We start from the raw sequence: 26,072 nt of genomic DNA, 5'->3' as shown, positions 1-26,072 counted from the left end.
ACTGCTCTTCTCAATCTACATGCTTCCATTAGGTCAGATTATCTCAGGGCACAACGTGAGCTACCACAGCTATGCTGATGACACACAGCTGTATTTATCAATAGCACCTGATGACCCCAAATCTCTTGATTCGCTAACACAATGTCTAACTTGTATCTCAGAATGGATGAATAGTAACTTTCTCAAATTAAATAAAGAAAAAACCGAAATCTTAGTGATTGGCAATAATGGATACAATGAGGCTATTAGAAATAAACTGGATGCATTAGGATTAAAAGTCAAATCGGAGGTAAAAAGCTTAGGGGTAACCGTTGATTGTAATCTGAATTTTAAATCGCATATTAATCAGATCACTAGGACAGCATTTTTTCACCTAAGAAACATAGCAAAAGTTAGACCTCTTATATCATCGAAAGATGCAGAGAAATTAGTTCATGCGTTTGTTTTCAGTCGGCTAGATTACTGTAACGCACTCCTCTCAGGACTACCCAAAAAAGACATCAATCGTTTGCAACTAGTGCAGAATGCAGCTGCTAGAATCCTTACCAGGAAAAGAAAATCCGAACACATTTCTCCAGTTTTGATGTCACTACACTGGTTACCTGTGTCATTCAGAATTGACTTTAAAATTCTGCTTATGGTTTATAAAGCTTTAAATAATCTCGCCCCGGCTTATATATCGGAATGTCTGACACCTTATATTCCAAATCGTAACCTCAGATCCTCAACTGAGTGTCTCCTTAGAATTCCAAGAGCAAAACTTAAAAGAAGTGGTGAGGCGGCCTTCTGCTGTTATGCACCTAAAATCTGGAATAGCCTGCCAGTAGGAATTCGCCAGGCTAATACAGTGGAGCACTTTAAAAAAACTACTGAAAATACATTATTTTAACATGGCCTTCTCATAATTTCACTGTAATTTAATCCTGATACTCTGTATATCTAATTCATTATAATAACTATTCATTCAAAATCTGTACTAACCCCTACTCTCTCTTCTGTTTCCTTTTCCGGTGTCCTGTTGGTGGTGGCGCCACCACCATCTACCCAAAGCACCATGATGTTCCAACAATGATGGATGGATTAAAAACCAGAAATCTGTATGACCATCAGCATCAAGTGACTCCGTGAAAAACCCGAACTACAAAGAGGACTATTTCATTTATGTTAGGTAGAATGCCCAAAGGGGACTGGGCGGTCTCGTGGCCTGGAACCCCTACAGGTTTTATTTTTTTCTCCAGCCTTCTGGAGTTTTTTTTTGTTTTTTCTGTCCACCCTGGCCATCGGACCTTACTCCTTTCTATGTTAATTAATGTTGTCTTATTTTAATTTCTTATTTTGTCTTTTATTTTTCTTCTCTCCATTATGTAAAGCACTTTGAGCTACTTTTTGTATGAAAATGTGCTATATAAATAAATGTTGTTGTTGAACAGTATCTTCACCCAGGTGGTTACTGGGAGATGGTCTGTCATAAAATTATTTCACAGAACATCTATAACTCCTTCTACACCTGTCTCCTTGCTATATCTACCCCCTCAGCCTGATCCAATCTGGAGACCCTCCTGCTCACATTTGAGGCAAGGCCACCCCCTTTGACTTGGAGGCTACCAACTGATTCAGGGGCTACTGCTATTCTGGATGGACTTTCAAGCACAGCTCCTTGTGACCCTCGCCACTGCTGAGGAGTTCAGTAAACTCCATTCAGATTCCATGTCCCCTGCCATACTGAGGTGACAGTTTACTTCTTCTAGGTCTGTCTGCTCATTTCCTAAGTGAGGATCATCGGACAGCTTGGAACAATGCTTTACACAAGAATCCAACCATACAGTGCCAGTGGAAAGTGTTCACCTCCTTGGAATTTGTCACGTTTTATTGCTATACTAGCCACATTACCTGGTGTAGACAGATTATAGGATCATTTGCTATCTTTTGCCCTACATGTACCTTCAGCGCCAGTCCTCTTGTATCCTCGTGTGTCTGGACCTCTCTTGACTGGCGCACCTTCTGTCGAACTCGGTCCTGTAAGACCTACCTCTCAGATTCTGTCATATTAAGGCGCCTTACTCGCCTCCTTTTATATCTCCCGTCTTTGAAGCAGACTCCACGTGTCACCTAGGCCTCAACTCCTTCTTATGTGTCTGAACCTCTCTGGACCGGTGCTCCCCCTGTCGAACACGTTCCCGTAAGGTCTACTTCTCAAACTACTTGATATCCTTCTCGAGACGCCTTACTCGCCTCCTGTCTGTTTTTATACTTCCCGTGTTTGAAGCCGACTCTCGGCGTGCCTCCTATGCCTTTACTCCTCCTCGTGAGTCCCACACTTGCAATCAGACGCAGATCGACTGGGACACTAATCCCAGAAGCGACTTTGGGCCACATTGCTTAAAACTTTTGGGTGTTTACTGTATGAGAAGGGATTTTTAAAAAAGTAATAATATTAAGAGGGTAGTGTGATTCAATACACAATAATAGTTAAAATACTGCGGTGGACTAGCACCCTACCCAAGGTTTGTTTCCTGCCTTGTGCCCTGTGCTGGCTGGGATTGGCTCCAGCAGACCCCCGTGACCCTGAGTTAGGATATAGCGGGTTGGAGAATGACTGACTGACTAATAGTTAAAATAAAAGTTAAAAGGTTATTAAATTATCATGTGGGCTAGCTGTAAATGAAAAAACTTTCAAATTAAGGGTGTTTCAATCTAAATATATTTAATATAAAATAATTATAAATTATTTAAAACACTATAAACATTTATAATAGTGAGAAGTCAAGCAAAATGACACCTTTTACTGGCAAATTAAAAAGATTACAACATGCAAGCCTTTCGAGGCGACTCAGGCCCCTTCTTCTTCTTACATTTTGCCTGAAGAAGGGGCCTGAGTCGCCTCGAAAGGCTTGCATGTTGTAATCTTTTTAATTTGCCAATAAAAGGTGTCATTTTGCTTGACTTTTAACTACATCCGTAATGGCTAACATGGTATAACACCCTAGTACTACAGATATTTATGATAAAAATTAAAGTTTTTATTACATTTATCTCAGACAAGCCATAGTTGAAAAAATAAAAATATTTTTCATTGCTTGTGGTCATTGTCAAGTACAGCATAACTTTTATTTAAAATTAGCCACATAGTAGTGAAGCGGAATAAACTTACGGAGGCAGGTACGCTCCAAAACCTGGTGAGAGGTAGAGCGACTCAAACGGAGGCTGGCACGTGAGTGAGGAGGGCCCTGTCCGGCTTCCCACTCCTGACATCACGCTTCCCCCTCCCCGTGGTGCGTAGCCTCTATCTTTTGGATTTGCATGAATAAATTGGTACAGAAACCGCCACTGTGACACTTAACGTGATGAGAGAAATCGTAAAATCAAGCGGGATGTTCAAGCAGATTATAGGAAAAAAACGATCTAAATCTGTTAAGTAGTTCTCTCGTGAAAAGTGGACACACATACAGAAAGACAGACAGATGTTGGATTATATTATATTATATTTTAGTAACTTCTAATGTATTTTGTATATCTGTTTAAAATAAACAATCCTAGGGACTGTGGTCTTTTCTACCCTTTATTTCATCATGTTATGACGCATCATGTATTTCTATAACATTTCCATAATTTCCCCCCATAGCTTGAAAATTAAGAGGCATAGGAAATGTTTGTTCACACCACCGTGAGATAATTCAGTACAGCAATTTTAATCTGAATCTGAGATGTGGTGGTTAAACTCTTAAAACATCTGTGGTGCTCTGTGGTGGAACAACACATTGGAAGATGAAGATAACTGTGGTGACCCAGATCTCATTGCTGTTTGCGAAGGCCCCTCCTCCCAAATAACAGTTCAAACTTTATGGCTGTAAAAATGGAGGTCTACCACTGCTCATACATCCTTGTTTGATTGCATCACCAAAGCTAAACTGACCAATCAGATTGCTCGAAGGTTTTGGACACAATCAGGTCTTCAAAACCGTCAAAGGCGTTCATTAAGAAGATCCAGCAGAATTCTTTCACCAAAATTGCATAGCACTTTAAAATTGTGAACAGTGTGAAATTGGGGACCAACTCAGCAACCCTTCTAAATAATCAACCAAAAAGAAAATAAGTGTACAACAGGCACCATGTAAAATATGGCTTTAACAACCCAACAGCATAGTGGATGGCACTGCATCCGAGTTCACTTTTCTGGTCACTTTTGGTGTTAATTTTGTCCTGGTAATCTTTGTACCTGCCTCAAATAATCGGACGACTCTAATTTGACCCATTATATTGGGAAGTCTGCCCAGTGATGTCCTGGCATCCTGTCCAAGGCTGGTACCTGAATGTGTCTTCTGCTGTCAGCTTGTCTACTAAACGGGTATTTTAGAAGGGTGGAGTTGATAGGTGAGTGAAAACCTGGAGGACAACCCACACTGACATTGAAAGAACATGCAGATCCCACATAGAAATGCCATGAGCCGTGAAGATGCAGCACTAGCCACTATGTCACCAGGCTACCTACTCATTTTTTTTCACTCCTTTTGAAAATAAAAGAAATGTACAGCTAGAGACGGAGCTAATAAACATCACTCCTTATTTGCTTTCTTTAGGTGTGCCTCTCCCAGCCCCGATTGGCTTTAGGCACAGTATCACTTTCCATTGTGTGATCTGGAGGGTTGCTCAACAAGTTTGCCAGATGGCTTTATACAAGTCAGATTCTTCCTTGTCAAGAGGGCATTCTAAGACCCTGCTCGATCACAGTGGCAACATGAGGTGGGTCATCTGAGTGCAGCCCAGCTGTGAGAGCCGCTCAGAGGAGGTGGTGACACATGGACGTCACACCCTGGCCGAGCTCAAAGGTCTGCAGAGGCGCTCAAGTGCGTCAGTGAGAGGTCGCCAAGGCCTTATCTCCTCTGCTCTGATCATTTCCCTCTGTACTCCACCTAAACGAGCACCCCGCCTCAGACTGGCAAGGCTCCCAGCGGTGTGGCCTAATGGCTCTTCTGTATGCCAGGCTGGGCCTATAGATACTGCACTGCCAACGTACTTCTCCACATTTAGGGTGAGATGTTTTTACAGTTCACTCTGGAGTGCCACAGGCGATGTTCCAGCGCAGTCATAATAGAGTAAGGATCTGAGTCAGAGGCTGGGCGCCCCACCCAGGCTTAGTCAGGTGTGCCGCCCGCAGGCGTTTCTGCATTGTGGGTTCGGTGTTGCTGGAATGCTTCAGGTACGCCGCAGTCTGCAGGTCCCTTCATGTCGGCTCTCAAACACAAAGAATGTGCTTCTGCTCCTTTACATTTTATTATTTTTTTTTTTGTTCTTTTTCACGTTGCGCAGCTGCTGCCTTGTGGTGTTTGTGTGGTAAATATTCTAAATATCAATCGGTCCATCAACCTCAACTTCTGTCAGTTAACCTTTGATGTGTTCTTTTCATGTGGTGTGGCAAAAAGCCCATGTAGAGATCTAACAAAAAAAAGAAATGTAAGCACGTCAGGAGCCACGCTGGTGCTTCAGTGTGCTTTGTACCTTGTCAGTACCCAGCCAGCCTTCTGTGTGATGTTTGCATGTTGTCTCTGATTTGTCATGTGGCATGCATTTAGGCTGACTGGTGTGTGTGTGTGTGTGTTATCACATGACCTGTGTTGGGAAAAAGAAACATCGTAGCAAAGACCAAGCAATGAAACGATTTCAATGGCAAAAGAATCATGTGCTGCCAAGATGTTGAAAGTGGCAAGCCACACAGGCGGAGATGAGGATTAGGCCGATGTCACATGACTTCTAGTAGTAATGGGGACCTTGTCTATTGAGCAGTGTACATGACCGAAAATTGCTGGTTCATGTCAAATTCAGTGACCACATGCTGTCCTTCTAGCTCTGTGACAGCCAATAATAGCGTGTTGCATGATGGAGCCGGTGCTGTACGAAGGGTTAACAGGTACAGCGAGGTCGCTGTCAACCTTTTAATTGGTTTTTCATTCTGTCGTGGTACATAAAACACGAGACATCAGACAGACGAGCTTCTGTTTTTATTTTTGAGGCCCAAAACACTGGCTGAATTATATGCACTGTACTTGTGGATGAGCATCCATTGGTTGTCAGCTCTTTCACACAATGCCTCCCCTACGACTAAAGGCCAAATCAAGCCTGTCTTGAGTTTATTGGAGCAAGTCGCTGACCTGAGACGAAGACTGGACTCCTTTGGTACTGTGTTTCTTCGGAGAATCCTTGGCTACCGCTGGTTTGACTTTGTGTTGCTCACGGAGTCCTGAATGAGGCACATGACCTGCATTGTGAGGGAGCGTCAGTTACGGCACTATGGCCATATGGTGCGATTCCCTGAGGGTGATCCCGGCTCGCAGGAACCTCATTGCTGAGGGCCAGGCAAAGGGAATGCCCAGGTAACACCTGGATGCGGCAGATAGAGGGTCATTTCCGGAGAGTGGGATTGGACCGTGTCTGCCTGGGGGGGTTGCCAACTATCCCGAGCTGTTTTGTCATGTGGTGGGTGTGGCAATGAGCCGTACCAGTGCATGCTCCCCAACCTGGCCTGATCTGAAGTCACAGATTAATTGGAGTGAGTCGCTAAGCATGTCACATTACACAACTGGCTTCACGGGAGCACACCGCCAAATTCCTACGACTCATGAGAGCTTTAACAGAATGCATCCACAATCCTAGACAACGCGGGCTCCTTACTATCGGCTTTAAGTTGTGATGCCGATGACGTCAGTTGACGCGACTTCTGAGAACCGTCAACTTAACAACCGAGAGGGCGTCCTAAACGTCAGGTGCTCAGTGTAGCGATGTTCCCGAACAGAAGTGGAGTTGCAGAAATTGTAGAACATGACAGAAATCATATCAATAACATTACAGCCACAAATAAAAGCAATAAGTAGCACATATGCAAAATCTTATATTCTTGTAGCAAAGCCATTGCACATGTCCTACCAGAGGGCAAAAATGAAAAAGTCAATTTCATCGCAGAGTGCGATACATTTATTTTATTGAACTTCTTCCTTTTTTTCTTACGTATTGTGCCCCCTGACACTGCAGTTTTTGCAGCTGCACTCTGACTCGGCACTATTGCCTGGAATTATCGGGTAGAGGGGTCCTTTCGTTGGATTGGCTGGCCCAGCGCTGGCCAATAGGGGTAGGCAGCTCGATGGCCGAGGTCTCCAGGACTCTAAACAAATCCAAATCGCATTATGTGTCATCTACTGTTGAATTCTGCTCTGGACTTGTCATATTTTTATATTATACTGTATTGAGGATTACTTGTGTTCTGTTCTGTGTACTGTATTGTATTGTATTGACCCCCTTCTCTTTGACACCCACTGCACGCCCAACCTACCTGGAAAGGGGTCTCTCTTTGAACTGCCTTTCCCAAGGTTTCTCCCATTTTTTTTGGGAGTTTTTCCTTGTCTTCTTAGAGAGTCGAGGCTTGGGGGGCTGTCAAGAGGCAGGGCCTGTTAAAGCCCATTGCAGCACTTCTTGTGTGATTTTGGACTAAATAAAAATAAATAGTATTGTATTGTTGTTCTGCTCATTTTGGGTTCATAGTTTTGTGTTTGTGTCTTTGATTCCGTTTTCTTTTTTATTTCATTTTGTTCTTGTCTTTGATTATTGATTTTCAGATTATAAATTTTGGTTTATTGGGGGTTGTCTCTGTCAAGCAGACATTTTCATACTTTTTGCTCTTGCTTTATATATAATATATATTCTTAATCTTTACTAATAAACTCTTTAAGGGACCCGGTGTTGTTATTTATGCCAGGGTTTTTTTTTTTATAGTTTTCCCTCTCTTTGTGAATTTCCCCTTGGGATTAATAAAGTATCTATCTATCTATCTATCTATCTATCTATCTATCTATCTATCTATCTATCTATCTATCTATCTATCTATCTATCTATCTATCTATCTATCGTATTTGAGTTTGGGTGACCAGGCCTTCTTAATGACGTTTATCTTTTGGAAATACAGACCTGGCTTTTGTGTTTCATCAGCCTGGATTTCATAACAAATAAGTTAATGCACAGAATATCATAATTCCAGTGTCCAGCAAAAACATTTAATTCACAGGCTCATAAAATAATGTGAGGAAAATATTAAAATAGTAACACTGTGATGCCTCGTTGTCCTAGCCAATGTTTGTTCCTGTGTCTGTTTTTGTAACTCAATCTCCCTGTAACCACAGCTTAAGAAAATGAATGGCCGGAGAAGCTTTTCAGAAGGAGCTTTTAATGTTAGGGTGCGGTGATCACGTGAACACCTTGAAGGCACTACTCAAAATATTGAACATAATGCAATAATAATGGCACAGGAGGTGAAATGAACGTAACACTACCTCAAGTTCCGGCCTGTGTGTTCACTGGGGCTCACTGCACTGGACAGGAAATTTGGGAAATCCTGGAAGTCTGAACTGGCCAAAAGGAGAAGCATGGCCTGCATTTGGCAGTTTTAATGCCCCAGTTATTTGAGCTGGAATGCCTAAATGTGGCCTTAGTCCATTCTAATACCCCACCAGGCTCCTCCATGACAGCTAAGCATGTCAATAGCATTGAAAGGCTGCAGGACGAAGCCTCAGTGTGAAGATGACAAAGGCATATCAATGTCACCAGCAGATGGCGATAATTCCCATGTTGAGAATAAGAGCTGCAGCCATTGACCTCCCTCCTGTGTGTTTAAGGCAGGAGAGGTGAGCTCAGAGGCTGACGGCGTTTACTGCAGCTTACTCATTCAAAGCCAAGTGACGTCCTTTATGACATTTTATTAAACAACTTGTTTCTTTGTGTACTCTGCTACAAATCTTTATTGTTCTGTGGAGAAAACAGAATGCTATTTGTGGAGTAGAGAGGACTTTATTTGAAATATTCTTGTGTTTCCTTCCATACTAGGGTGGTCTGTATCATTTCCGGCCCTTTCTGAGGAGTTCTCACTTGCTCCTGTACTCATTCATTGATCAGGTGCCCCTGAGGCTCGTCTTAGGAGTGGGCTGACTGGAAATCCCAACAGTCTGTTGACACTCCTGCCTCGTTCAGCTCAATTCGTAGTTTGAAGAGAGGAGAGAAGCACAAGTAATAATATGACTCAAGTAGAAGTAAAAAGTAGTCATCCAAAAAATGACTCAAGTAAGAGTAAAAAAGTATTTGGTGAAAAGACTACTCAAGTACTGAGTAACTGTTTGAACTTAATAAATGATTTATTTTTTAGAAATGTTGTAATAAGACAGATAAAAATATTAAATAATGTGCAAATTCTGCTATTTCCAAATAATAAAATAAAAAATGAGTAAAAATAACATCTTTACAAAATAAAGATGCACAAATAACACAAAGTTCCAAATCTCAGTATTTCACAACAAAGCTTTTGAAGCCAATACCTACAGTAGGTAACATGTGTGTTTGAACAGTGCAAACTACTTACAGTGACAAGATATACTGACTGTACACTGACTGTACACTGACAGTATAATACTGCATATTCACTTTGTGGTGTAGCGGGTCCACAGCTTCAAAAATAAAAAAGGCCAGTTTCAAATCCATGAAGCCGTGTTACTGTCCGTAGGCGCAATTGCACGGCCGCGGGGAGTTAATGAGGCAGTTGGAGTGAGTCACACCTACACGTGCGGGTGCGATCGTTCTCGATTGCTTCATTGGCTTTCTGTGGCGTTTGATTAAGGCCCACGGAGACGGGAGTGTATATATACAGGTCGGCACAAAAAAAAAAAAAAAAAGGGGTATCAAAGAAAAGAAAAGAGTCTGTAGGGGACCGGCATCGTCACACGCTTGACCTCCAAATAGCACAGCTGATAGAAAATAACATTAGAACAAGGCAGCTTGTGCACGTACAAGAAGTCTCACTTTACCTTGACTGTCTGTATCTGGCATGTCTGGTTAAAACATGCTTGTTCTTTACTCAGTGAAGTGATGGCTAAGCTTCAGCAGGAGTTGGCTTTCAAGGTTCTTGTTGTGAAGCTGTGACCATTTAGCAGTGAACAGGAGCCCCGCATGACTAAAAAGTCTCTCACAGGCTGCAAACGCAGGAAGTGTGTCTGTGTGGTAATGTGACTGTATGGCTACGTCTGATTGGTGAAACAGAGTCATGTGATTATTGTTGCTATGTCTGACTGGTGAAACAGAGTCGTGATTATTGTTGCTACGTCTGATTGGTGAAACAGAGTCATGTGATTATTGTTGCTACGTCTGATTAGTGAAACAGAGTCATGTGATTATTGTTGCTACGTCTGATTGGTGAAACAGAGTCATGTAATTATTGTTGCTATGTCTGATTGGTGAAACAGAGTCATGTGATTATTGTTGCTACGTCTGATTGGTGAAACAGAGTCATGTGATTATTGTTGCTACGTCTGATTAGTGAAACAGAGTCATGTGATTATTGTTGCTACGTCTGATTGGTGAAACAGAGTCATGTGATTATTGTTGCTACGTCTGATTGGTAAAACAGAGTCATGTGATTATTGTTGCTACGTCTGATTAGTGAAACAGAGTCATGTGATTATTGTTGCTACGTCTGATTGGTGAAATAGTCATGCAGTAGATCCACTGGCGGCTTCTCTCTGGCAAAAATATAGCGTATCTAATGTGTAAATGGAAAAAAAGTAACGAGTTGAGTGTTGCCCAATGTAGCGGAGTAAGAGTAGCATTTCTTCTTCACAATGTACTCAAGTAAAAGTAAAAAATATGGTGCAGTAAAACTACTCTTAGAAGTACAATTTTTTTAAAAAGTTACTCAAGTAAATGTAACGGAGTAAATGTAACTCGTTACTACCCACTTCTGGGTCTGGCACCCCCTAATTAACCCTATGGAAGCCTGAAAACCATTATTGGCCTTAGATCTCTAGAAATAAAATGTAAAAACATGTCATACTGTTCTAAATCAGCGGGTGGCTCATTGCTGGCTTCAGAGAGGGCTTTGCCAGCGTGGCGAGGCTTTGTGTTTGAGTGGCAGGAACTCACCTGGCAGGGAAGGGAAAAGAAGAGGAAGGGGAGAGACAAAGTATAAATAGGAGCCATAAGTGTGATGATGGAGGGTAACAGAAGGTGAAGGCGACGGCTGATATCGGGGTGCTAACAAGTGTGCATGTTGTAGGGGGCCACTGCCTTATTCTTGAAGTGATCTTATAAAATCGATTGAAAGCACGTAAACGTTGAGAACTCATCATTTTTAATAACTGTTAAAGGTGTGCCAATTTCTCATAGCGTTTTGTCTCAGTAAAAGGAAACCCCTTAGATGAACGTCCTTTTTCCTCTTTAAAATCCCACCAGCACTGGAAATTACCAACAACAGGAACGCCAGTCAAGATCCTTATATCCTTCATCAACGGGGAGAGAAATGCACAACAGATCTGCTTCTGCCATCACTGCTCTTAACTCACTAGAGCTGCCATGCTGGATTGTGTGGCAAGGTGGCGATTTCACCTTAAAGGAATCCTCTTCCTAAAATTGATGTGTTTTTTGTATTTTGAGTGCGTTCCATTTTTGTTCACAAGAGCATTTTCTGGAGGTGGTTATTTTGCCAATGTTTTAGTAATAATGCATGTGTTTGGGACTTTGTGAGCATGCGATGAGATACACTATATGGACAAAAGTATCGGGACACCTGACTGTTCCACCAACAGGGCCTTTAATGACATTACATTTAAATACATAGAGTTCAATATGGAGTTGGTGCCCCGTTTGCAGCTCTACCAACTTCTACTCTTCTTGGAAGTGTTTCTGTGGGAATTTATACCCATCTGTTCTGTAGAGCGTTCACGAGGTCAGGCACTGATTCTGGACGAGAAGGCCTGGCTCCGTTCTCCAGGCTCCGTTGAAGTTCACCCCAAAGGTGTTTGATGGGGTTGAGGTCAGGGCTCTGTGCAGGACAGTCAAGTTCTTCCACACCAAACTCATCCAACCCTGGGCCTTGCTTTGTGCACTGGGGCACAGTCATACTGGAATAGAAAAGGGCCTTCTCCAAACTGTTACCACAAAGTTAGAAGCACAGCATTGTCCAAAATATCTTGGTAGGTTGAAACATTAAGATTGCCCTTCACTAGAAGTCAGGGGCCTAACAGCCCCACACCACTTATTCCTCCTCCACCAAACTTCTCAGTTGGCACAATGCAGTCGGGCAGGTAATGTTTTCCCAGCATCTGCCAACCCAGACTCACCCATCTGACTGCCAGACAGAGAAGCATGATTCGTCACTCCATAGAAGACGTTTCCATCACTCCATCCGACTCTTGGCATTGGACTTGGTGATGTGAGGCTTGCATGGAGCGGCTCGGTCATGGAAACCCATTCCATGAAGCTCCGGCTGCTTACATTAATGCCAGTGGAAGTTTGAAACTCTTCAGCTATGGAATCAGCAGAGTGCTGGTGACTTTTACGCACCATGCACCTCAGCAGTCGTTGACCCCACTCTGTGACTTTACGTGGTCTTTCGCTTCATGGCTGAGTTGCTGTTGTTCCTAAATGCTTCCACTTTCCAGTAATACCAGTTACAGTTAACTGTTGAATACCCAGCAGGGATGAAATTTCATTGACCATCTTATTGCAAAGCTGGCATCCTATCACAGTACCAACACTTGAAGTCCCTGAGCTCTTCAGAATGACCCGTTTTGTTTCACAAATGTTTGTAAACGGAGACTGCATGGCGAGGTGCTGGCATTTATACACCTGTGGCAATGGGTCTGATTGAAACACCGGAATTCAATAATTAAGAAGTGTGTCCCAATACTTTTGTCCATATAGTGAAAGTGAATTAAGCGACATGAGTAACGTGGCATTTTTGGATGGATGTGTTGATATTGCTTGCTGTTGTCCAGTGTTGGTCACCATAAATGCCTTTTCTATCAGACGCCTTGTCATCTCCGTTCTGCATGAAAACATCAGATTACATTTTTTTTCCACCATCACCATAAACTACGGAGCCCCTGAGGGGACATTGTTTAATTTTTTTCTTTCTTAGATATTTCTGGTGTGCACCAGATACTTTCAACCACACAGTAACTGAAAAGGGGCTCCATACCTCTACATAATTTCTGATGCATAATAGAAAAATGGACATTGGAGACTTTATAGAAGTCTACTTTCAGCTTGGTCTTAAACGCAAAGACATAGCGCTTGTTCTTGCAGTTCGTCATGGATATATTATCACTGAAAGGCATTTAATACGTAGATTGAAGTCTAGAGGTCTACAGTGTTTCGCCGTAAGGTCTATCGCAACATTAAGGAAATGATTGTGTTTATACAGCAACAACTGCAAAGCTCAGGTCAGCTTCATGGCTTCTGATGGATGGACGCAAAACGTCTAAAAAATGGTTTGCATGTGAAGAAGGAAGATGTTTGTCTGATATTGAAGGCATTAGATCCAAGAGGAGTTTGTCTTAGAAAAGCCAAAAGACTCCCTCAGTGTAACTATTTAGAAAAAGGACCAAACTATATATGACATTTTGATTCGTATGACAAACTTAAGCCATTTGGTATTTGTATAAATGGTTGCATTGATGGGATTTCCAGAAATATTATTTGGTTAAATGCATTTACTTCAAGCAGTAATCCAAAAATTGTGAGGGGCTACATTTTGGAGGCTGTAGAAAGACTCAGGGTTGTCCTAAAATAGCAGAGGAGATCTGGGTACTGAAAATGTTCACATTAGAGATTTTCAAAGGTTTCTCTGCTGTGATCCAAATGTATGAAGTGCCATAGACAGCTACTTGAGCGGAGCCAGCACTGCCAATCAACGAACAGAAAGTTGGTGGGGACTTCAAAGGAGGAAGTCAATGGAATTCTTCATCTCTTTGTTTGCTGATCTGAAAGACAATGGCATATCTCATAGATGTTTTCTGGATAAAAGTACGAGGGGAAGTCAAGATAAAGTTAGAAAATTGAACGAATCATAACGAAACTGGTAATGTCATTTCTCAATGTGGTCTCCACCCTTCTCAATGCACTTGCGCCACCTGCCTGGGTTCCAGGAGAATAAAAGGTTTTGTCTTGTCCTCGCCACCACTCGTGCACCCAAGTTATTATCAAACACTACATGCAGAGGGGTACTACAGTCACTAGTTACTGTGACTTGCTGGAGACCATTGTGAAGCCTACAATTCGGTTCCAGTGGTGGGGACTGCTGTCTCAAGGAGTCCTTTTGCTGCAAGACAATGACACACTGCGGAGAACACCAAAGCTTGTCTGGATTCTGATACTATCTGGTGCGCACCAGAAAAATCCCATTGAAAAAAAAATGAAACAATGTCCCCTCAGGGGGTCCGTAATTAAACTACATGGGGTTACTGTAACTGTTAATAAAGTAACAGTGGAAGGTCAAGCTTTTAGTTACAGGACCTCCTAAACTCTGGAATGGTCTGCCTGCTTCTATAAGAGATGCCCCTTCAGTCTCAGCTTTCCAATCCCAGCTGAAGACCCACTACTTCAGTTTAGCACACCCTGACTAGAGCTGCTGATTAGCTGTACAGACTGCATCTCTGTTGTTAGTCATTAGCACTAAAACATAAGTAACATGATCGTTATAATTTGTTACTAACTCTCACCTGTTTTTCTTCTCAGTACTCAAATGTGGTACTTGGTGCCACCACCCACCCGCCAAGTTGTTCTGCCTGCCTAAAGTAAAGTCATTGCTGATGAAGGATCACAAGAATCGTGGGGTAGAGGGGTTCTTTCATCGGATTGGCTGGCCAAGCGCTGTCTCAGCTGTAAAATAACCAATAAGGGGAGGCAGCTTGATGGCCGAGGTCTCCATTCTCTAAACAAGTCCAAACAGTATTATGTGAGATCATCTACTGTTAAATTCTGCTCTACACTTGTAATATTTCTGTTGCACTATTATACTGTATTGAGGATTACTTGTGTTTTGTTCTCTGTATTGTATTGTATTGACCCCCATCTTTTTGACACTCACTGCACGCCCAACCTACCTGGAAAGGGGTCTCTCTTTCAATTGCCTTTCCCAAGATTTCTTTTTCTATTTTTTTCCCTACAAGGGTTTTTTTGGGGAGTTTTTCCTTGTTTTCTTAGAGATTTTAGGCTGGGGGCTTGTGCAAAGGCAGGGCCTGTTAAAGCCCATTGCGGCACCTCTTGTGAGATTTTGGGCTACACAAAAATAAATCGTATTGTATTGTATTGTAATAAACCTCACCTTGTTGGTGCTGAGGTGTCATCTGCTGCACTCGGGTCCCAATCCAGGTGGTGTGGTGTGTCGTGTGGTGGATTTGGCGGGGCGCCGTATCAGTGCATGCTCCCAACATCCCCCCTTTTGGGTTGAGCCACCATCCCTGAAACTTCTGTGTATGTAACAACTGCCCAGTCTTACTGAATATACGACATCTGATCTCTTAGTCATCTTTCAGTACGTTTTGTTTGTTACGTCTTCATCTTTGTTGTTCACTTGACCATGATCTATTTTCCTGTTATGTCTGAACAGGTTTCTGACATTTATTAACATTTTATGCTATTTCTGTAAGATGAATGCTATATTTTAATATGGAGTACATATCAAAACACTTTATTCTAAATGACTCTGTGACCCCCTAAGTCTAATTTTTCTTCCACTCACAGGGTTGCTAGGCTGTGTGTGTGTTGGGGGTTGGCCGCCCATGTAGGGAGATTTTCCTGTGGAGAAAACCTAATAATGTGCACAACGGTGTGGAAAATATGCAACGTCTCTTATTTATTATTAAAATGCGCTGCCCTGCTCTGCGGTAATGTGAACAAAAGGCATAAATCGAATGGATTGGACATGCATTACATGGCAGAAGAAAAGAACGCAGCTAAACACTGAGGTGTGAACGAGGCTTTAGGTGGCCATAGTTCTTGCTTTCCACCCCAATAAAAACTTCTTTGCATTGAGGTTTGCGTTTCACAAATATGAAATCACCTGCAAAAAGAATCTGAGTGTCAGATTTGCATTCATCACTAGTTGCCATTTGTCTGCTTCAGAAGTGCGTATCCTCACTGCTAGCATTTTCCATGACCACATCAGGGTGCATTGTGTGAAGCAGGAGTGAGATGCTGCTGCTCAGTCGACGGTACAGCATTAACGGGACCCTCTGATTTCCATGGGGTGTTTTGCACCCCGGTTAGCCCTGCTATCTCACAAACATTTAAATACAATACAATACAATACAATTTATTTCTGTGTAGCCCAAAATCACACAAGAAGTGCCGCAATGGGCTTTAACAGGCCCTGCCTCTTGACAGCCCCCCAGCCTTGACTCGCTAAGAAGAGAAGGAAAAACAGAATAGGTGAGGGTTAGTAACAAATTATAACGATCATGTTACTTATGTTTTAGTGCTAATGACTAACAACAGAGATGCAGTATGTACAGTAGTTAATCAGCAGCTCTAGTCAGGGTGTGCTAAACTGAAGTAGTGAGTCTTCAGCCGGGATTTGAAAGCTGAGACCAATGGGACATCTCTTATAGTAGCAGGCAGACCATTCCACAGTTTAGGGGCCCTGTAACTAAAAGCTCGACCTCCCACTGTTATTTTATTAATCCTTGGAATCATAAGTGGACCGGCATCTTGAGATCTTAATGTGCGCTCTGGTTTGTAAGTCATGATAAGTTCAGACAAGTAAGCCGGACCTTGGCCATTTAAGGCTTTATATGTAAAAAGGAGGATTTTGAAGTCTGCCCTAAACTTAACCGTGTAAGGACTGACGAAGTGGAGTTACAGCATGAATTTGTATTTTCTTGATCTTGTAATAATTCTTGCAGGAGCATTTTGGATTAACTGGAGGCTGTATAGAGAACAGTTTGAACATCCAGTGAACACTGCATTGCAGTAGTCAATCCTACTAGAAATAAATGTTCTCCCGGTGTCTGTGTGGGGCTTTGGCAAATTGGAGATTCTAAGCTGGAGCAGGTGTGAGTGTCGGTGAGGGCTCAGGCCCACCACGACCCAGAATGGGATTAAGAGGGTCTGAGAATGTCGTGAATGAAATGACTTAAAGTGCCTGTAATCAGCCATTTAAAACGGGGTGACTGAGGACACCAGGGAAGACAGGAACTTGTACAGCAAAACCGGCAGCCACCTGAAGAACAAGCAGACACGGGTGTAACTGAGGCCACATTAGTGTGTGATCCACTGTCTTATTTGGACTTCAATATTCATTGCTTATTTGGTTAAAAAACAGAAAGTTAGCATCTCTCTCTGTCTTTGGATAGGGGAAATGCAACATGTCTCCAAAATTTGAAATTGAACTGAATAAGCTCTTCTAAACTTTGCAAAGATTGAAAACCCGTACTACGCCAAAAGTTTAACAGAGCACTCAGTGGGAATCTTATTTAAAAGTCCCCTTAACAGTATTAATGGGCTTCTTCTCTGAAGAGTTGCAGCCACTTGGGCCCACCAGGAATGGTGTTTGCGTCTTCTGACTCCACAGTTGGTGTGCTTTTGTCTAATTATTAACTATAATTTTGTTTTAAATGCTTGTATATTTTATGACAGTGCAATACTGCGAGGCTCAAGGTTAACAGCTTGGCCTTTGTCTCAAACTGGCTGTGTGACCCTCAGCCAAGGTGTCCCCCTGCAGAACTCCTTTAAAGAGCCATGTGAATCCACAATATATTTATTAAAACAAATAAAGAATGAAGAACGTGGTCGATGTGGTCTCTTAGGCTGTCCCCACTGTCACACACCTGCTTGTCATGACTGTGTTCAGTATTGTCGATGCAGTGGGGTGGCCTGATTGTTCGTCACTGACAGCTCAGTGGCCATTCTTGGTCTTCTCCATCATTTTGCTAAGGCAGCTCCTGATTCCCATACCGTGCTGCAATATTTGGAAATTAGTTTTGTTTATTATTATTATTATTATTTATTAATTATGTATTTGTAATTTAACATTCTTTCGTGACAAGTTTGTGGTGCCACTGTGTGCTTTTCTTAAGGGCACCACCATGCTGTTGCTGCCGATCACACATGAAGGTTGAGTGACCTTATTAAAATTGCCACATGTTGGTGGGCGTTCAGGCTTAGGCTTTTAAAATGTGCGCAGGTTTAGTTTGGAGAAAGGCAAACAGTTACAATTAGGACATCCTGCTCCTCCGCTCGCTGACTTTGATTTTTGGTATACGTTTTGGTTTTGATCTTACCGCTTCCTAATCTTCTTTGCAGTGAACATTTTTTTTCCACTGTTCCCTTTCCCAACGTAAGTACAACCCTTAAATACTCCTTATCTCCCAGTCCTTGTATAAAACATCACTTTATCCGGTGTCATATGTGTGTGCGTGGGAAAGAGCTTGAAGGCATAGGTGACGGTAATTCTCCACCGAGACAGGAGGTGGTGCTGTGTACTAATGATCGCGTTTCTTCCTCTTCCACAGAAAGGAAGATTGACAAGCTTCCATCTCTGACATCACTTCCGGGGTCCATTCACCTGGACCCGCCTCTTCCTCCCAGGATGCCTGAAATCTGGAGGAGCCACCATCTCAGACAGTCTACCTGAGACAGCGATATCCAGATGATTCATTTCTTTTGCGTGTTACACACGTTTTTTCTTTTGTTTATAATTATACTGGGTTGACCAAAACTCTGACCTTGTCTTGCTTTTTGTGAACACCAGATTTTGTACTCACCTTTGAGTTATGTATCTGCTAGGGTCCTTCCCCTGGCTGGAGTTTAAATTCCTGTTTAATGCCCTTGTTGCTCCTTTTTGATTTTTTTATCTACGTTAATACAGTTCAAATCCTGTTATAGCAAATACCGAAGTAAGGAAATTTTCAGAATAACAAATTCTTTTTTTTGGCCGGGACAAAGGTTCATACAACATCATGTTTAACAGATTTCATTTTAACAAAATGGAATTTCAGTATAACAAATGATTTCTCAACTAAAAATGGCTACTGAAGATCATAATGCGATGCAAAAAATAGTTAATGTCGCGCCTATACTGTTGCCGACTTTCGGGGACCATGCAACAGGCTGTCTCTTTCTTGTTAGACCAAAAGAGTGTGACAGTCTCTTGAGAAATTTCCGGTGTTGGGCAGTCTCAGCAAGAATGTAGGTGAGACACAACGAGACTGTAGACGTGACATCATACAGGTATAGCCAAAGTCAGTGCTCCACGAAGTGTCCGTGTGAGTAGTTGTGTCGTGTGCAGATACTCTACCGCTTACTCTACTCCTAGCGCTTCTCAGAAAAAACTGAAAAACGGTGTCAGTTTACGCTAAAGAAAATTCTAACATCTCATTTTCAAATAAAATTTGTTTTTGCAGTTTAAGAAGCGCTGTTTTTTTTAACAGGTAATATCAAGCTTGTGTCACAGAGTTGCATGAAAGACAAGGAAGGTGAGTCCAGATCGCAGGTACAGTCTCAAGACTTCATTCTAAATAGGAGCAGTGTGAGATAGGAGCCACGACACGGGGGCAATCGTCCTGCTTTGGCTCCCATTAGAAGACCACTAGTGGCTCAAAATCACTGCTGTGGCAGACCAGGAGAGTGTGAGGGGCAGTAGGTCAAAGCCCGGGGTTAAATGTTCTAAACATTGAGCGACAAACACATTACATGTTAAGCCTGATCCTACAGAGGACAACGAATTACTTTACCCTTGGTTAGCTGTTTACCAGACGCAGCAGAGCAGCTGTCCTTGTGCTGCTGTCATTAGAGGTGGCAAATTGCCGGTGATCCTGGTCACAACAGTACAGTATATGTATTTTCCTCATATTTTTTTAATGAAATTTCCGTTATAATAAAATATTTGTATGGTCCAATGAATGTTGTTACAACAGGATTCCACCTGCATTGTTACTTTTAATATTATATAAGTTTTGTGTATTATTTCATTCCTGGTTGCCTGTGCTTGTTCTGTCATGATCCTTGTGTTTTGTGGGAGGGGCCACCTGTCCTTCTCAGTCGAGAGACTGGGCGGGGCCTTCTCTAAGCTGAGGACACACTCAGTCCCTTGTGGCTCAGTGAATGCGCTTGGTGGTGTTGGTGAGTTGTCTTGTGAATATTGTGTTTTGGTAATTCTCCGGATATTTTGCCCTCTGTGATCTCGTTTTGACTTCACTTTCTGGGTTTGTATTTTTGGACTTGTTTGCCTCGGATTGCCTTCATTTTTTAGGCTGTTTCTTCCGGGTTCTTTGTGCTCCTTGGAGCGTCTTGTTCCACAGAGCATTTTGAAAATACATCTTTATAAATATTCTCTGTCTGCCCTGTGAAGACAGACTCATCCTTCCAATTGTGGGGCTTTAATGCAACAGTTTTATGGGACTTTTGTGCTAAGGACGCCCTTGTTCTTGATACTTTGCCACCATTGGCCACAACACCTTGAGCCCACTGAAGCCAATGACTGATCTTTTCATAGCAGCATATCCATTTGGAAAAATGAATGGAGGGAAGTGCAACTTAAGACTGGATGATCACTGCATTGCCCTTTTAGTGACCATGATTACCATCTTCAGTAACGTGTTATGTTACAGTCTGGACGTATGTGTTTTCATATTTCTTGGCTTATTATTTTGTGTTGTTGTACTGCGTATTTAAATGTTCCACCAGTCTGTGTTCTGTGGAGATGTCACATCTGAAAGCCCGTCCTCTACCTTTATGTTCTGGTGAGTGAGGCTGCCATTGAGCGCTGTAGGAGTCCTGTATTGTAAATGTTGTTTTTATTGGTTTTATGAATATTTTTTTCTCTGTTCATTGGATTCTGATACCCTGATTGCCTTGGGTTGCCTTTCCAAGCCTACCCCTTTCCCATTTTCCCCTTATTTTCTTAATTTGTGCTTCTCTGATGACTTTTTTGTAACAGATTGTTTATTTATAAAGATTCTTGTTTTGGACTTGTCTGTTCAAGCCAGAGGTTTCATGGCTCCTCTCTCTTGAAGGGTATTTTTGTGCATTTTAAACATTTTAAGCGTTTTTTGAGCTTCTAAAAGCAAATCCCCATTTTTTTAGGCCTGAGTAGGCCAGCAGGATGCAGTTGGGCGTCGACTGACTTGGGGTGAGCCTCTTCTGGGCTGCATTCTACTCAGGTTCCTGGCCTGCTTTGTGGGTCGTTTGGCGGCCTCACACACACACACACACACACACACACCTTTTCATCATATTTCAAAATGTCTGCAGATGACAGGTGAGTTTAGCCACTGGTGAGTTTGAAAGGCCCATCGAAAGCTGAAAGGCACCCACGCCCAGGCTGGAAAAGACCTTCAGGTAAGCCCTGTCACACAAATTGGTGATGGAACACCATGCGGCTTACTTTGGACTGGACGTCTGCCATCAACTGTGCTACGCTTGATCTACACTACAGACCGATGTTGTCCAGACGTGACGATGAATAAAAAATGAACTGTCCACAGCACCCTCAGTCTGGATGGGCATCTGTTATGGGCTCAGGTGATGCACAATCTTTGTCACACATGATAGCCATGTTTATTGTCATCATTAAAAAATGAGGAAACATTTGATTTTGTGTGTGGAGATTACGTTTACTAGGACTTGGGGAGAGCTAGAGGAAAATCAAATCAGACGTGTCTCCGTATCCAATCATCTAAACCAGCTATGTGCAGTGGGCGAGGATTAGACCCCATTGTGGGTACCCTCATGGGCACCACACATATCATATATGGCTGGCTTGTGCACATCTTTGGGATGCAGGAGGAAAACCAGAGGAACCCATGAAGAAGATAGAGAAGGTCAGCAGAAGTCAAAGGCAGCCTCCCAGAGCTGTGAGGCATCCGCCTTACCCACCGTGCCACAGTTCTGCCCTCCTTCTAGGAAGGCTCTTCTCACCATAGAAGGAGTTTGTTTTTAAAACTGAGAGAAGCATCATCCTCACGCATTGAAAGCTGTGAGCTTAAGAAAGCTATTCTTAGTTTTAAATTGCTTTGTTTTTTGAAAAAAATAAGTAGCCCAAACTAAGCCATCCCACCCAAACTCAGATTTTTCTGCCCAATTGTTTTGAAAACATCCTAACCACCCAATGTTTCAACTTTCAGGCGATTAGATGGTTGGAGATCACCCATATGGGTTGTCAAATGGTGAGAGTAAAGGATGAAATGTTAGCGCAGACACATGGAAAAAAAATCGGGAGGGCCGTAGCCTTATGTAGGGTGGGACGGAGACTGAAGACCAAGAATTCTGCAAAGCATCAGCATTTAGAGCAAAAGTAGGGATTTACTAGTAACACTCGGACCTCCAGTCATCAAAGAAAGGTGGCTCATGTGAAATGCAGCACCCCAGGTCACTCCATTGAGGCTCCAGCAGTGCCATGCCATGTTACCGTAGCCCAGAAGCCCTACAACATGGCAGAGGAAGCCCACACCTCCAATTCATTCGTCTTGTATGATTTTCTGTTGCTCATGGAGGTCTGACTGGTGAATGAGATGACAATGTTCAGCTGACCTGTGCAATGTGCCTCACCGCTGTGCCCACACAGGGCCTAAAGCCCAATTCTGTGGCCAAAGTGGCCCACTTGACCATTTCATGGGTCACATTGTGAATATCAAAGGAGATTCTCTTGATTGTGACCAACATGAAGGTTGAAGGTCCAGTGGTTTGTGAATTTTTGGGTGATATATGTAGATTGTGTCCATCGCTCACCCCACTCAACTCTGGAACTAAACAAATGCAATTATTCAAATATGAAATATGAGCTGCGGAACGTTAAAGCTGAAAGAAAGGTAGATCAATGACAGACACTGAGACATAAAATCTTCCAAGAGTTAAAATAATGTTTATTAAGGTAAGATGACTACAGTTGGGTGTGATGATTGCTGCTGCTCTTTAAAGAACTCGCTGTCTTCACTGTGCATCTATTCTCATCGGCCCACGTATCTCCATCGCTGTCAACAAGGGTGCCTGGCCCAGCCCCCAAGAACAGTATTTCCAGGAATCCCCATGTGATTGTCCAAGGGATTCCTGGGAAAACTGGACCCCGAGGGCAAGGTGACTGAAAACTTGAGGAGCTGGAGATCATCTGTGGAGAAGGTTGGGAATTCATAAATGTGGGGGATTTTGAAAGAAATTGAAAAAAAAGAAAGGAAGGGAATTTAACATCAGGAAAAAGAATGGGAAGAAGCAAGAATTTCAGTGGAGGCTATGCTGGATTTTGATCTTTTAATTTTGAAGAAAATGAGAAGGACCAGCTGTGGACCAGCTAAGGATGTGCAAGCTGGTGACACTAAACTGTCATGTTGGGGGTGTGCTGAGTGGCATCACATCCAGGGTTGGTCTGTGCCTGACGTTGAAACTGGCCAGAGTGTCACACTCAGATGGGCCTTCATATCTGAGAAAGTTTTATGCCAATAAGACAGGAACATCTTCACTGCTGTGAGCTGTACCCACCTGTGCCCTATTATGGGGATCTTAAAAGGAGAACCTGCTGCTGCACGTTTTCAACATCTATGAGGACCTTATAATGCAAAGCTTTCAAAATAAAGAAAGAATTGAAAACCTGAGAGAACACGATCCACCCATCCATCTCAAACCTGCACAACCCAACTGTGGATTTCAAGAGCACGGTGGTCTGTCAGATATTTATCCATATGGAGAATTGGTTTTGATAAGTTGCCTTGGGAAACTTGGGGGAAAAAACAAAAAGCAAATAAAGAGCAAAGTCCATCATTGAGAACTGCTAAAGTGGAGACCACTAGATGGACAGACCATCAGTCCATTAAGGAAATGCCTATGGCATGAGTCCACAAGTCTGCTCTATCTATCTATCTATCTATCTATCTATCTATCTATCTATCTATCTATCTATCTATCTATCTATCTATCTATTATATAGTGCCTTTAATTTCTATCTATCTATCTATCTATCTATCTATCTATCTATCTATCTATCTATCTATCTATCTATCTATCTATCTATCTATCTATTATATAGTGCCTTTAATTTCTATCTATCTATCTATCGATAGGCCAATAATAGAGAGCTAAAATAACTGTGAATCCCACCTGGCACATTTACTTGCATGCAGATTGTTCCTTAATTGCTTGCATCAGACAGGTGTCCTCCATGACCCCTCAGATGAGGTACCCCCTCCCGAGCTACAGTGCTTCATCTCAGACTCCCAACTGACCAGAGATGCAGCACTGCACCGTGGGCTGAGGAACAGGAGGGCCGCATGGCAGGAGACATGTGAAGTGGGCATCACAACTTGGTTTTTATTGGCATTTAAATAAAAAAGAAAAAAAAAATCAGCTGCTCATTGTACTTACCTATTTAGAGAGAGTGTGTGCCAGCTATACCAGGTACCAGGCAGGAGTCTGTCATGGATAGGCACCAGTCATCACCGGGCATAGACGGGGCAATTCAGAGTCACATGTGGGAGGAAACCAGAGTCACAGACAGAAAACCCACACGACTGCGGCATGAAAAATCAACACAGACAGGAGCCAACCTGAGTGGGGGTATCCATATGTGAAAGGCACATATGGATAAGGGGGTATCAGACCATCATAATGCCTGCATATACACTCGGCTGGCAGGCCATCTTGGAATGACCAGGGTTATCATGTGTACAGGGAAGCAAAAGTCTTACTAATCAACAGGCAACATGCCGCCACTCTACAGCACCATCTATCATATGCTGCCTTTCACCTCTGTCTGTTATATAGTGCCTTTCACATCTATCTATCTATCTATCTATCTATCTATCTATCTATCTATCTATCTATCTATCTATCTATCTATCTATCTATCTATCTATCTATCTATAGTATCTGTTGTATTATATAGTGCCTTTCCTATCTGTCTGTTATGGGTTGCCTTTTGTGTTACTCTGGCTGTTACGTAGCCCACAGAGTTTGGTGAAATTCTTCCTAGGATGTGCTGACATACAACGCGCCGCCACTCTTTACATTCAGATATGAACGTCAAACCAAGCAGATGGCAAATCTCCAGACAATCAGCCGCCTATTTTCAGATTAGAGTCCAGGACACTGGAGCTGTGACACGGCGGCACTACTACCCAATGACCAGATACAACAACACACAACAAATCCTCAAATAAATAGAAAAAATGAAATATTTCAAAGAAGAGCTATGATTTTCAATATGCTGGACAGCCTAGCTGCTCTTTTCATGTGTAAACCAATGCCAGAAGCACAATCCTCAGTTCCCCCTCATCCTTGGAGCCCTCAGATGTTTTACTGCCTGCACTTCAAGTGCTCACCACTAGGGGCTCAGCAGAGCCTTTTTTTGGTGGTCTGTTGTTTGACCATTCAGGCCTTTCAGCCCAAGATGCCTGCCCGTCCGTCCAAATGTGTTTCCGTCATCTTTATTATCCATCAATCGCCATTTATGTGCAGTTAACCAATCATTCGCAGAGAACATTTGAATATTTTGAAGATAATTAATTGGTGGCAAAATGACAGAAATGTGATGACTCAGAATGGTGACTTTGAGGCATGTGCCATGTGAGGTCCTCCATTAGAACTTAGTGCCACCAGGCTGCCACTCACGTGAACAGCTCAGGCCACTCTCTGCTACGCCGATTCAAGGACGGATTTTAAATTCAGCACACACATTGACACAATAGCTGAACAATAGCTGAGTTGTCATCTTCTTCTTTTCATTCCCAGCGTCTCCTTCTCATAATACAAATGGATGACTTAGCTAACCTGGCTGTCCTACGCCGAGTTGCTGTGCCACCCAGCAGTGCTTGAGCATTCTTGCAGGTGGGCACCCATCTTACAATCTGGAAGAGCTTCTCTTAGAAACTCAGAATGTGTCATGTCTGAAATGTCTGAAATCAAATCTGCTATTGCAGTTCCTTTCACATTGCAACATGCAAAGGCCCACACTAGGATTACGATTTATTATTTGGCTGCCTTCTTGACCCAAGGTGACTCCCGACATCTGAGACACAACTGGGTACCTTTCTGTCGTTTTTCCGATTGGAGCGCAGTCAGGTGAAGTGACGTGACGTACTCAGGGTCACACAGTGTCAGTAGTGGGATTTGAAACCACAACCTCGGGGTCTCAATCCTTAACCAGTACACCGCAGGGCCTACAATGGCGAGCGCCACAGTTTGGGTCTCTTAAAGGACGTCCTACTGCATATTATGGAGGTGGACTTGCATCTCTGCCTTTGCCAGCCACCTTCCCTATGAAAGGCGCTGTATTTTCTTCT

The 26,072-nt window shown here is 42.7% G+C and overlaps 1 long non-coding RNA gene across 1 annotated transcript; it reads right to left on the bottom strand.

Annotated features, from left to right (window-relative positions):
• Nucleotides 1-22,646: 22,646 nt before the first annotated feature.
• Nucleotides 22,647-24,347, bottom strand: LOC114660324 (uncharacterized). Its single transcript, XR_003717703.2, has 2 exons — nucleotides 24,157-24,347; nucleotides 22,647-22,909 (listed from the first exon to the last, which is right to left on the bottom strand). It is a non-coding gene; the product is annotated as an uncharacterized LOC114660324 (long non-coding RNA).
• Nucleotides 24,348-26,072: the final 1,725 nt, after the last annotated feature.

Source organism: Erpetoichthys calabaricus, chromosome 11 (assembly GCF_900747795.2).
Source record: "Erpetoichthys calabaricus chromosome 11, fErpCal1.3, whole genome shotgun sequence".
Taxonomy (NCBI): Eukaryota; Metazoa; Chordata; class Cladistia; order Polypteriformes; family Polypteridae; genus Erpetoichthys; species Erpetoichthys calabaricus.
Note: the sequence above shows the minus strand (reverse complement) of the source record. Positions and strands in the feature narration are given on the sequence as shown.